The sequence below is a fragment of the Lycorma delicatula genome, chromosome 5 (assembly GCF_047948215.1).
Source record: "Lycorma delicatula isolate Av1 chromosome 5, ASM4794821v1, whole genome shotgun sequence".
NCBI lineage: Eukaryota > Metazoa > Arthropoda > Insecta > Hemiptera > Fulgoridae > Lycorma > Lycorma delicatula.
This window is the reverse complement of record NC_134459.1, coordinates 41,048,406-41,061,509: the sequence shown is the minus strand read 5'-3', so window position 1 is coordinate 41,061,509 and position 13,104 is coordinate 41,048,406. Positions and strand designations below refer to the sequence as shown.

Below are 13,104 nucleotides of genomic sequence, written 5' to 3'. Positions count from 1 at the left end.
CTCAATATTATATTTCTTTGCTTAAGCCTGTTCAAGTAACTCATACTTCTAATCATACCATACTTCAAGAATTTGTCTTGGTTTCATAGCCTCTGGTCAAATCCCTACTAAATCTAGTAAACAGAAAAATAATTCAGATTCAATATCACTTTTGTTAGCTATGAACAGCTTGCCTCTTAATTAGAATCATTTTGAAGATCTGAAAAGATCAAAGATCGTTTACTGACTAAGGAGGAATCCTGTGAAAAACATTTCATTGAAAATACCTTTCGTGATGACAAAGGCAGATTTGTTGTATTTCTTCCTCATAAGGAACACTGTACTTTAGGAAATTCGTACGAGAATGCAAGGCATCATTTCAATTTGTTACATTGTAGATTCCAGAAAAACGCTAAACTTAAGGAAGATTACTTCCATTTCATGAAAGAATATCAACAATTAGATCACTTGCAACCTGTACATTCATCTTAGTCTAAGGTTCCATCTGAAACCTTTTATTTTCCCCACCATGCAGTATTTCATGAATCTTCCACCACTACCAAAATCAGAGTAGAATTTGACAGTAGTGTAAAAACATCGAACGGCCAATCGTTCAATTCAATTCTTGCTACGGGTCCAGTAGTACAACAAGATTTATTTTCAATCATAATTCATTTTACAACTCGTAGTTATGAGATCAGGAGATATTCCTAAAATGTATAGACAAACTCACATCAATCTTCAAGACTTTCCATTGTAAAGAATCCTTTGGTACGATAATAAAAACTCATCAATAATTCCGTACAATTTACAGTTACTTATGGTTTGGCACCTTCAAGTTTTCTAACTACGAGACATTTGATCGAAATTTCTAATCAAAATGAAGCCTTCTTTCCTCAAGCTTGCCAATCAATCAAGTAAGATTTTTATGTTGACTATGTTGTTGATTTTTATTTTATACTCATTATTGCTTAATAAATACGGACTTTTACTGCATATATGTCATTCAAACGTGCCTGATATGTTTGACAATTCTCATTCCTTCATCAAATTAGACAAAGATGAAAATATCAAAACACTTGGGTTATATTGGAATTTATCATTTTTCATTTTGCCCGGATAGACAATTAGTGTTAAAAGTTGTATACTTGATAATGTTCAAGTCTAGTTATATTAGCATTTATTATTGTCAATTTAGTTTGTCATGTCAGTTATTATGTCAAGATAACGTCATATTAAACATAATAATTCAAAGGCAACAAGGAGTTGTTTTATTTCATCATCATCATTTACAGTCCATACTCGCTCTAAAATCTACCACAACGTTTCACAAGGAAAATGGTGTTTTCAGCTTTGAAGTCAACAGGTTTGTTGTTGATAGCCATACTACAATCTAAAGGTAAGTTTTATGTATTGTATTGAATATTAAACTAACATAAAATAAAAACAGTATGGTAAACATTTTTATAAGTGAACATTTTAAGTAAACATTTTAAGAAATGAACAATTCAAGTCTGGCAGAACTAGAGATGCTGGTAATGTGATACTAAAAGTGTTTTGAGAATATTAAGGCCCAATTTATGGCAATTATTTGAAAGAATAATGTATAATCAACTGCGTGTACTACTGTGGCATACTAGAAAATAAGTAAAACTTGCAAAAAGAAGGAAAATGGTTTGGTTCTCTGACACGTACTGTATTAGTAAGCATATTTACTATTCAAAAATATTAATGTTATCCTGGAAGAAACTGTGTAAACAAATAGATCATTTTTATTTTTACTAACTCTTTTATTCTTTACAATCCTGAGATTATAAAATAACTTTTTACACCATCAAAAACAAAAAAATATGTAACATTTAATACATTGTTATCAAATGACATTTTTTTGTAATTTTAAATGTCTGCCCCAAACAAAAAGTCATAGGAAGCTATTCAAAAGTTGGGTTGGGAGGTGTGGCTGCATCCACCTTACAATCCTGATCTCACATCAGATTTTTTTGTTTTGTTTGATCCTCTCAAAGTTTCTTATGTGATACCAAGTTTGGAACCAATGAGTGGGTCAAGATTGGCTTAAGGCTGAGCTGAACAATTCTTTATTACTGGAATAAGAAAGATCACAGAAAGACGGGAAAGCATCTAAATGCAATTTTTATTGTCATGGAAATAAGAATATTTTTCCTGGAATTATTTATCTCTTTAATTTTTGAACAACCCTCATAGTGTGTTAATCTTACTTTGTACTACTGTGTACTTATATCATGATAAATTTTATGAAAGAATTAATAGTTATTAGTGTTAAAAAGTTTTTTTTTTTTAACATTTTAACAATAATCTGTGACAGGTGACTGGTGCTGTGATGGTGACGGGAGCAATATTTCTCCTGTTTTTGTGAGATTTTGATTGTAATCCTCTCCCATGTAGGTTTATTTTATTGTGATAGTCCTACATTAATCAAATGCAGGTGCTTTATGTAAAAGTTATTTTTTTTGACCAATTATGTAATTTAGAATAAAGGCATAAGCGTGACACAATAAATCACCTTTGGCTAATTATTTAAATTATCATACTTTTATTATAAACTAATAATGTCCTGGAAATCATGTAACACACGTGTTCTATTATTAAGTTTGTTTATTCCTATAATTAACATTGAAAGCAAAGTTTAATACAATAAAATAAATCTTTCACTATAATGCTTTTAATATTATATTTTATTACAACAAAAAAAAAAACAAGTTAATATCTTAACTAATTAATGTTCATTAGAGAATTACATAACTACACTACATATATAATAATTATTAAATTTACAAGTACACATGTCTCTTCTTCACAAACAAAATTATTAAATTTTTCTTTATCACAACTGCTACCAATTAATTAAAGCTATCTGGATGCATAAAAACATAAATAATCTTTTTTTAACTAATGATATCACGGATAACTAATATATTAGTTCACAAATCAAACAAAGGAAAATATTTTTAAATTGATAAACATTCACTCATAAATTATAATTAACAGAAAAAACCTTCTCACATACTGTAAAATATAATGAGAAATAAGATAGTTAATAGTTAGGTAAGGGAATGACAGTGAAGAGGAATGAGATTTATACTGCCAGGCATAAGCAACAATAGTACTATATATGTGTGTGTGTGTATGTGTGGTAACAATGGCTACCAAATACATACTTCTTAGATCTTCCCCTTCAGCACTTAACAATAATTAGTTAAGAAAGCTTTAAGATGTCATTGAAATTATACATAACTGAAGTTCAAAATAGTTTGTATTAATCAGTATCTTAATAATTAAGAGTAGATAAAAAACTGTTTTGGTAAAATATTTTGGATTCTTTTATTGAAAAAGAAAAAAAATATATATATATATATAGCTGATGTAAAATATTATATATTATTTAAGATATTTAATGCCAATTATACTGCAATATCATTATCAATACCAAGTTTGTCATGTTACTATATATACATGTTACACAGTAAATTCCATGTACTGTATTAATATAAGCATATTTACTATTCAAAAATATTAATGTTATCCTGGAAGAAACTGTGTAAACAAATATATCATTTTTATTTTTACTTACTCTTTTATTCTTTACAATCCTGAGATTATAAAATAACTTTTTACACCATCAAAGACAAAAAATATGTAACATTTCATACATTGTTATATAAATGACACCTTTTAGTAATTTTTAAAATGGCAAAACTAACTGATATGGGGGATGGTATCAACATCTGGCTAAAACACTATTTTAATTTATTTGAGACTACTTGAACCTACCTGTAAACTTTAATAAATAATAGATCTCTTTAAGCTGTAATTTTTCCAATATATTAGACAAAAAAAAATACCAATAGCAGAACTTGCAAAAAATGGTCATGTGAAGTTGCTATGCTAGTGGGTGATGCTAATGCCATGTCCATTGAAATGATAAAAATAAGCACTGATATTTACATACAACCCTTAAAATGAGGATTTATATAACAGCAACTAGAAATCATTAAATACATAAGCACAAAGTAGTTATTCAAATGTAAATATAAGACTGGGTACTATTACTGATATGCAGTATATACAAGGTGTTTCTCAAAAAAAAAATCTTTATATTTTCTACAAGTGAAAAATAAAGAAAAAAATTGTATTGAAATTCTTTGTGTTTCTTCATGAGACAACCTGCATGTTTAAAAATTAACTACTTAAAGAAGCAGAAAGAATAAACTAAAATTTATTCAATTTACCCTCACTAAGGATTATGAAGATACATAACTACAATAAATTGATTAAAATAATATCAATATTTAAATATTAAATAATACAAGCTATAAAATCACAAAATAGTTAATAACAGTAATGTTGGTGTTTAAAGAAATATTTTGTTTTCATAACTCCATAGATAGAGATAATTATTATATTACAATTACGCTGAAAAATAAATGATATCAAGAAATGGTATACTTTCTCATGTCTATAACTTCCAATTATATATAACTGGTCATAATATATGTATATTTTTTATAAATATAAAAATTTACTTACTACACACTTTATAAATATATTTATTGTAAAGTGTGGAATATAACTGTATTTAAAATTTAATATTTCTTTATAATTTATTCAGTCTAGGTTATGGTGTTAAACGATACGCCTGAGTTGTAATGGTAGCAAGCAAGTTTATTCCATATCCCTGAAATAATAAATACTTATTAATTAAAAATTACAATTATACAAATAAAAAAAAAAAATCATACATCTACTAATCCCTTTATACACATGCACGCGTGTATGTGATACATGGATATACATTAACAGTAATTATTACGAGAACTCAATCTGAACAAAATTAATTAGACTATATAAAAAAAACAACTTAATTTTTAAACTTAGTGTTTCATTTTAATTGCCCCAGATAATTTTCTTGTAAACTACGCACAATATCAAAAAATTACCTAAGGAAAAGTTCCTCAGATTGGAGGGGGACACCTCCTGATGACCTTGACCATTATTTCAAGATTAACATGATTTTTTTTTGGAATGACCTATTTTTGATCCCACCAATGAAAAAAGCAGAACATTTTACACTGAAATATGTGGTCACAAATATGACCTTGGAAATTTTTGAAGGTCATACAGCTAACCATCAGAGATAGTGTTATACGATAATGTAAAGTAATTTTTATGCTCTTTTCCATAGTTTGCAAGATAAATGTCCTGGAATATAAATATTCCAGTAATATTGTAAGACCTTCAAAAATGTGTAACTTATATAACATTATCTCCAATAACACTATTACTCGTATAACATTATTTCTGATGGTTAGCCATATAACTTAAAAAAAGGTTTAAGGTCTAAGGTGACCTTAAACCTCCTTTTACCTCAGGTGTTCATTTGACTGGACCTCCCCACAGATGCACAACTCATCAGCTGCCAGGCAGAATCGAAACAGATATTAGTTGAAGTTAGTGTGGTTGGTGAGCAACTGGGCCCCTTAAAAACAAGCTATCCCCCAAATCCTGTATAAACTTATACAAGGATCTTCCTTTAGTCGTGGTGTCCCATTCCAGCTGCTATGCTTCCATCGCAAGGCTCTGCAGCCTCTCCCGCAGGCGGGAGATGGGCAACTGAACAAAATTTAGATCTGGTGCATTGTTATCACCATTCATTCCACTCTGGCCTGGCTCAAACCGCATCCCAAATACCTTGACCTCTTTGCAATTTTCACATGGCCTTTCCCAATATGGTGGAAGCCTTATAGGAGGTTGTTTTAAAAACACCAGTGCATACAATTAAGGCTCTGCCCTGAGCTCTCCTTAAATTTTGAAGAAGTTCTCTATTCATATCCAACCTATGCGCCCAAACAGGTGCCGCATAAGAGGTCATGCTTTTGAAGACACCTTGGTACACCATGTACATTTAATGGCCTGACAACCCATACTCTTTCTGAGCAATTGTTCTAAGTTTGTGCATCACTTAGACAGCATCTTCCGCTACTTGCCTAATGTGGTTGCTAAACAGCAACCTTTCATCAAACAAAGAACTTAAGTACTTATGAATTCTAACTTGGCTGATTACACAGCCTTTATATTTAATATTGGGGTTACGACTGTACGATGGGGTTATGAATTTGTCTGCAGCCTTGAGAAGCATGAACTTCGTCTTGGGCATAGAAATCTTTAAATTTTGAATGTCCATCCAGTCCTCTGTGGTTGACAAGGCCGCCTGTGCCCAGTCTTCTAGCTGTCGTCGTGAATTACCATTAACTAAAAGGAGACAGTCATCGGCAAAAGCCTGGGCAATGATCCCTTCTGGAAATGTCAATCCCAGGAATTTGTCGAATACCAGGCTTCACAGAAGGTGACCGAGAATGGAACCCGGTGGGCTTCCCCTGGTAATGGATTTTTCCACAACTAGGTGTGCATCCTTAAATAGAGCCATATGGTTAGACAAATAGTCACGTACCACGGCCTGCAGAGCTAGGGGAACATTGCAGCGTTCCAACTCATAGAGGACAGAACTCAAACACAAGGAAGAAAATGCTGCCTCTCTATAAAAATTGCCAAAACATATTTACAGTTGGCACTTTCCACCTCAGCAAGAGCATTTAAGATGCAATCCTCGATGCCGCCCCTTTCATGAAGCCATACTGGCCTTGATTTAGAAAACAGTTCACCTCAATGCTTTCCCAGAGCCGTTCCAGCCTTTCAAGCAACTTGCCGATTATCGGCAGGAGGCCGATAACTGCCTACCTCACTATGATCCTTTGCTGGATTTAAGAGCACCCTCACTAAAGCCACTTTCCAACAAGACAGGAAGCAGCCCCAGCTTAGGCACCCTGAGAACAGCCTGCCAAGCAGCTCTTTTATGACAGATGGAATAATATATCCATCTCTTAAGCAGCAGATGGAATAATATATCCGGGTCAAGTTGGTCAATCCCCAGTGCTTTTCTCAGTACCATTCGAGAAATCACTCGGTCTATATCAACGGGATTCACAGCCTGTATGCCAGGGAAAGGCATAGCCCCTGCTCTAACCCCAACCTCTGCTTCACCCTCCAGAGCACTTGGAAACAGAGTATCCAGGAAGGCCTGGTAAGGAACCACAGATGTTAAAGTGTGGTCATGACCACCAAACCCACACCAAACACTGGACAGCATGTGCAACGGCTTTGGCCGGTAACATGATTTTGCAAGCTGCCAGGAATTGCGCTGCAACTCGCGGCTGGAGTCTTGCCATAATTCCTTGATGGCATGAACATACTCATTATGGGCATGCTGGTAGATCTGCAGACACTCAGCGCGCACATCACCAACGATAATCCTCATTAGGGGACAACGCTGGTATCTTCTCCTGGCGGACCTAACTCTTGCATGCAGCATGCTAAGGTCAGAGGACCATCACTTTTTCCCAGGTTTCTACCTGAATTTAACAGATGGCTCCTGGCATTTTCTGATCAGCGGACTTTGAAACTATAGTGAACAGTGCTGTGTAGATGACATCATTACACAGTTTATTGTGTTTCTTGAAGATGCGAAACGTGACTGTTGGTTCCAGCAGGGCAATACCACATGTCACACATCTAATGAGACCATGCATTTCTTGCGTAAGTTTTTTGTGAAAAATTTATGGATTTATGGATTTGATGTTTCGAATTATTCATCCGTAATTCATTTCTCGTTTAATGTGTACAATTCTTTTAAAAGCTTTATCAATTCTTGGTGAATAATATATTGCTAGGAGTAATCCTGAAACAATTTGAATTATTAAGCATATTCCTAGTAGTGATCCAAAGTTTCATCATAATGAGATGTTTGATGGTCTTGGTAGATCAATTAAGAAGGAATTTAGTGGTCTTGATTTACGTACTGATTTAAACATAACTTTTTTTTTAATGGTCCTTCAAATGTTCTTACAATATTGTTTACTGAAATTATTGTAATAATTAAGATTATTGTTATTGTAATATTTATTTTATATATTCTAAAAAATTTTCTTGTCAATTTTTCTTCAGTTAATTCGGTTATTATTTCCTTTGTTTCATTTAATTTAATAACTGTTTCTATGGTTGGGTCTAGTTTACTCACTATAATAGTTGTTAATATTGATATCAATCAAATTGAAAAAATTTTTATTCTTGGTTTAAATTTTTCATTTGATGCAATTCTTGATATGTATATGAATATAATTATTATTAGTCCTCCTACTGTTGTTAAAAATATAATGTAAAGGTACCATGATGACTTAATTATTGTGGAATTGTTTCTACACATTAAGGCTGTTTGGAAAATTAGTATTTGTCCTAGTGACATGGGGTGTTTTAGTATTGGGGATATAATAATATTTGATAAAATTATGTATTTTGTGAAAATTCAGTAAGTATTTTAATATAAAATATTAGTTTTGGATATTAAAGATGATTTTTTCTTTACTGATTTTGTTAAGATAAATTTTTTTTTTAAATTATGATTTACAAGATCATTGTTTTTTAAAACTATCCTAAACTTTACTTACGATAATTATTTATTTTTTTAGATTAATTATTTTTTTATTTGTTCGTAGGCATTTTCTTTTATGTCTTTTAGGACTTGAATACTTATTACTTTATTCTTTTTTTTTAATTTTGGATTTATGGGTTATTTTGATTTTGATTATTATTTTTTGATTATCTATTTGGTGTTTGGGGTTTGTGATGGGGTTTTAGGACTTTCTTTATTGTTTTTTTTTATTCGTAATTCTAGAAAAGATTACTTAGATAGATTGACTTTATGTTAAAATTTATTTATTTTTTGTTTTCTTTAATCCTGTTTTGTATTTTAAATAATTGATTTGTATATTTGGTGGCTTGTTTTTATTTTTTATTTGATGATTTTTTTATTTCTATTTCTTATTTTTTTTTATAATTGATAGGGTATCATATATTTTTTGTTGTTTAAGTATTTGAATTTTTATTGTTGTTTTATAGTCTGTTTATTTACATTATTATTTTGACCTTTTGTCTAAGGTTTATATTTTTTGTTATTTTTGAATTTTATTGTTAATGATTTTTTTTATTTCTATTTTTTTTTTGAGTGTAGATTAATTCCTTTATTTTTATTAATTTTTGGATGAGGGTATCAGCCTGAGCGTTTAAGTGCAGGATTTTTAAAATTTTCTATACTGTATTTGGTTCTTTTTCCTTTTTATTCAGAATTTTTTATTTAAATATTTTTTATGGTTATTTTAATTATTTATTTTTTGATTTTTTATTGAATAATTATTTGATGTTTATTATTTTATTTTTTGATTAGGTTTCCTTTATGGTTACCCAAATACATGAACCTCTAAATTTAAATAAATACATAAACCATAAACATCTAAAGGATTATGGCCTCTATATTCACCCAATTTGACGTCCCCAGATTTCTTCCTGTGGAGTTATCTTAAAGGAAAGGTCTGTAAAAATAGGTCACACAAACTGGAGGAACTAAAGATGAACATAACAGAAATTAACATCAGTATACACATGTTCCATAAAGTGGCCTCAAACATGGTAAAAAGAGTTTGTTCATGCATTACTGAATGGGGCAGCTATTTTGAGCATATGTTGTGAAAATAAATAAAACTTTAAATATTATTACTTATTGTTTTTTTTTTTATCACTTTGATATGTAACTTTTGGATCTCTCTGTATAAGGTTAGTTAAGTTTTATAATAATAGGGTTACACATAGGTGTGCCCTTGCTTTCCTGCAATTCTGTATACTCCTCAAATGAAGACTAATTAAGAAGTTGTCAGAAAATAATAAGAAAGCATTCTCTAAATAAAAGAATATAATGTCAGAAGTTTAAATAAGAATGGTTTTATGCAAAAAATATGTGGTAAAATAGAAAGAGGGACAGAACGAGATTTATGGTCAAGAAATTTCATAAAAATTAGCATAAAGGCAGAAAATAAAATTGTAAGTTTTAGATACATATGAGGTATGTTCAAAAAGTAATGAGAATTATTGTTTTTTGAAAGAATTAGATTTATTCGTCTACATTAATGTTATCTCCTTCAAAATAGTCCCCATTAGATATTACACACTTATGCCAGCGCTTTTTCCAATCCCCAAAACACTTCTGGAACTCAATCTTTGGAACAGTGTTTAGCTCTTTCAGCTATTCACTTTTAATTTCATCTATGCTTGTAAAACGATGGTCCTCTAAGGTTCTCTTTATTTTTGGGAATGGAAAAAAGTTACATGGGGGCTATGTCTGGTGAATATGGTGGATGGGGTATCATTAATGTTGTTTTTGGCTAAAAATCGACGAACAAACAATGAAGTGTGAGCAAGCGCATTATTGTGGTGCAAAAGCCATGAATTGTTTCGCCTCAAATCCGGGCATTTTTTTCGGATTGCTTCATGCAAATGGTGTTGACCTTGTAGGTAATACTCCTTATTGATTGTTTGACCTTGTGGCAAGAACTCATGATACACTATGCCGTTAAAATCAAAGAACATGGTGAGCATAACCTTTTTTCGGTCTTGGTGGTCCAGAATGGCTCCACTGGGACAACTGAGCCTTAGTTTCGACATCATATCCATAAACCCATGTTTCATCACCTGTTATGACATGTTGCAGTAGTTTTGCATCGTTGAATTCATTTAGCAACTCCTGAGTAATTTCAATTTGCCGCTGTTTTTGTTCAAAATTAAAAAATTTTACAACAAATTTTGCTCACACATTTCAAACTCAAAACATCCAAAAAAATTTCATGGCATGGGCCAATTGATATCCCATCATCATCAGTGACTTCTGTGATTGAAATTGGCGATCATTCATAATCATTTCTTTCACTTTTTCCATGTTTTCATCGGTTGTTGATGTGCTGGGGCATCCGGAGTGCTCGTCATCTTCAATGTCTTCATGAACTTCTTAGAAAAGCTTATACCACTCGTAAATCCTAGCTTCTTTACTCATAGCAGACCTGCCAAAAGCAATATTTAACATTTTTAAAACATTGCTACACTTTATTCCATTCTTATAGCAAAATTTAACAAATTCTCTGATCATTATTTATACAAATAAAAAATCGCCGATTTTACCAAAACATGTTATACTTTTGACAGCTGATGACTAAACATCCAATATGGCTAAAACTGTACAAATAATTTTCATACATGTTTACCAGTACAACAATGAAAAAACCCTGAGAACTGAACTAATACAACCCACAAAATTTAAAAATTCTCGTTAAATTTTGAACACACCTTGTATACTACTAAAAACAATATAAAGAGAAAATTATTCCAGTTATGTTTGATTTGAAGTCTGAGCCTACAACATTAGATCCAATTCATATCCCAAATTTAAAAAACACAAGGTAAGTAAGGAGACAGAAAAGATGAAGACTGAAAAATGAATCCATTTTATGGAAGTATTCAATTAACTTCTGGAAGATGTAAGTAAGATAAAAACAAAGCCCATAGTTTAATATCATATCAAAACAAAATTTCTCCACTAATTAAATAAATATGTAATAACTATTCTACCTTAAAAAAATAAAAAAAATAAAATAAAACAAATAAATAAATAAAAATATATATTATTTTTTTAAATCAATTCTTTTAAGAATCATACTCCTTTCTACTGTATACAAATATATTTATTTTATTAGAACAACCAAAGTACAGAATAAATAAAGTAGGATGATTTACCTTACCCACCGGGTTGGTCTAGTGAATGCGCCTTCCCAAATCAGCTGATTTGGAAGTCGAGAGTTCCAGCGTTCAAGTCCTAGTAAAGCCAGCTATTTTTACATGAACTTGAATACTAGATCGTGGATACCGGTGTTCTTTGGTGGTTGGGTTTTAATTAACCACACATCTTAGGTATGATCGAACTGAGAATGTACAAGACTACACTTCATTCACACTCATACATATCATCCTCATTCATCCTCTGAAGTATTATCTAAACGGTAGTTACCGGAGGCTAAACAGGAAAAAGAAAGAAAAGAAAAAAAGAAAGGATGATTTACCTTATTTCACTATATATGCAGGAGCATTTTTGTAATTTACTCGCATCATCAGCTGCATTATATATTAATTTCAAATTACATTGCAAACTTTGTAAAATATAATAACATATCATGCATTTATTTATTTTGTTTAAAATTAAAACAATATTTAAAAATACAAAAAAATAATTAAAATTAACATTAAAAATTAAATTAAAATTAAGTTGTAAAAATATGATGTCAAAGCATAAAATCAAATAAAAATAATTTTAAGTAAAACAATTATGCATGTTGTCCATTTAACGGAACTTATTTTGCTACACTAATTGAAATATATTTAATTGTACATCACTATCAAAAGAGATGGTAGCATCTACTGCAGCTTTTAAAATACTGTCATCCATATATGCTGTCTAAAGTTTAATCATATTAAATTTTTTTTAATGTTTATATATATAGTATCTTTCTAAAATGTCTAATACCTTATTATTTGTATTCATATTATATTTTTTAATTTTTGTATTTTTAAATTTGGCTTAATATCAGATATTGTATGCTTATTCTTAATCAGATGATCAAATACATTAGAGAAACTCAGTTAATCTTTTTTATAATTTCTAAAATGTTCCAAGAATCTAGCCAAAAATAATAATAATTAGTAAAGGTTTAGACATTTTAGAGATTTTATAGATATAAATACAAAAGTGGATTCAGCTTGATCAACCAAGAAATAGAGTATAAGGATGACATGATTATAAAGGATGAAATAGATAGCAGCACTTTATCAAATATTGTTAATTTTTCATTTAATCTACTTAAAATCCTACACAGTAAAATAATATTGGCTAGCCAAACTAGACACACACATATTCATTTTATTTTTAATTAATACTTTTATTATTTGATGACATATTTTTATAAATGGAATTTTTAACTTTTAATTTTGATTTTAAATCTTAAAGGAAAAAAAAGAATTTTAATTCCATTTTGATTTTAAAGTTTATATCCAAAGTTTCAACAAATTTTTGTTTTATTGTTTTTATCAAGATTTTATTTTGTTAATGTTTTGTATATATAATATGTAATTTTACATGAAAAGTTTGGATCAACTGAAGAT

General features: G+C 30.2%; 1 protein-coding gene across 3 annotated transcripts in view; it reads right to left on the bottom strand.

The window, feature by feature from the left end:
• Positions 1-2,674: 2,674 nt before the first annotated feature.
• Positions 2,675-13,104, bottom strand: part of Atg6 (Beclin-1-like Atg6) — a 56,438-nt gene continuing 46,008 nt past the window's right edge. For 2 of the 3 annotated variants that reach the window (XM_075365956.1, XM_075365957.1), the window contains one exon: positions 2,675-4,693. The gene's annotated coding sequence lies outside the window, so the exon portion shown is untranslated. Of the gene's footprint in view, positions 4,694-11,685; positions 11,963-13,104 lie in introns of all 3 variants that reach the window. The other variant, XR_012756416.1, reaches the window with a different exon arrangement.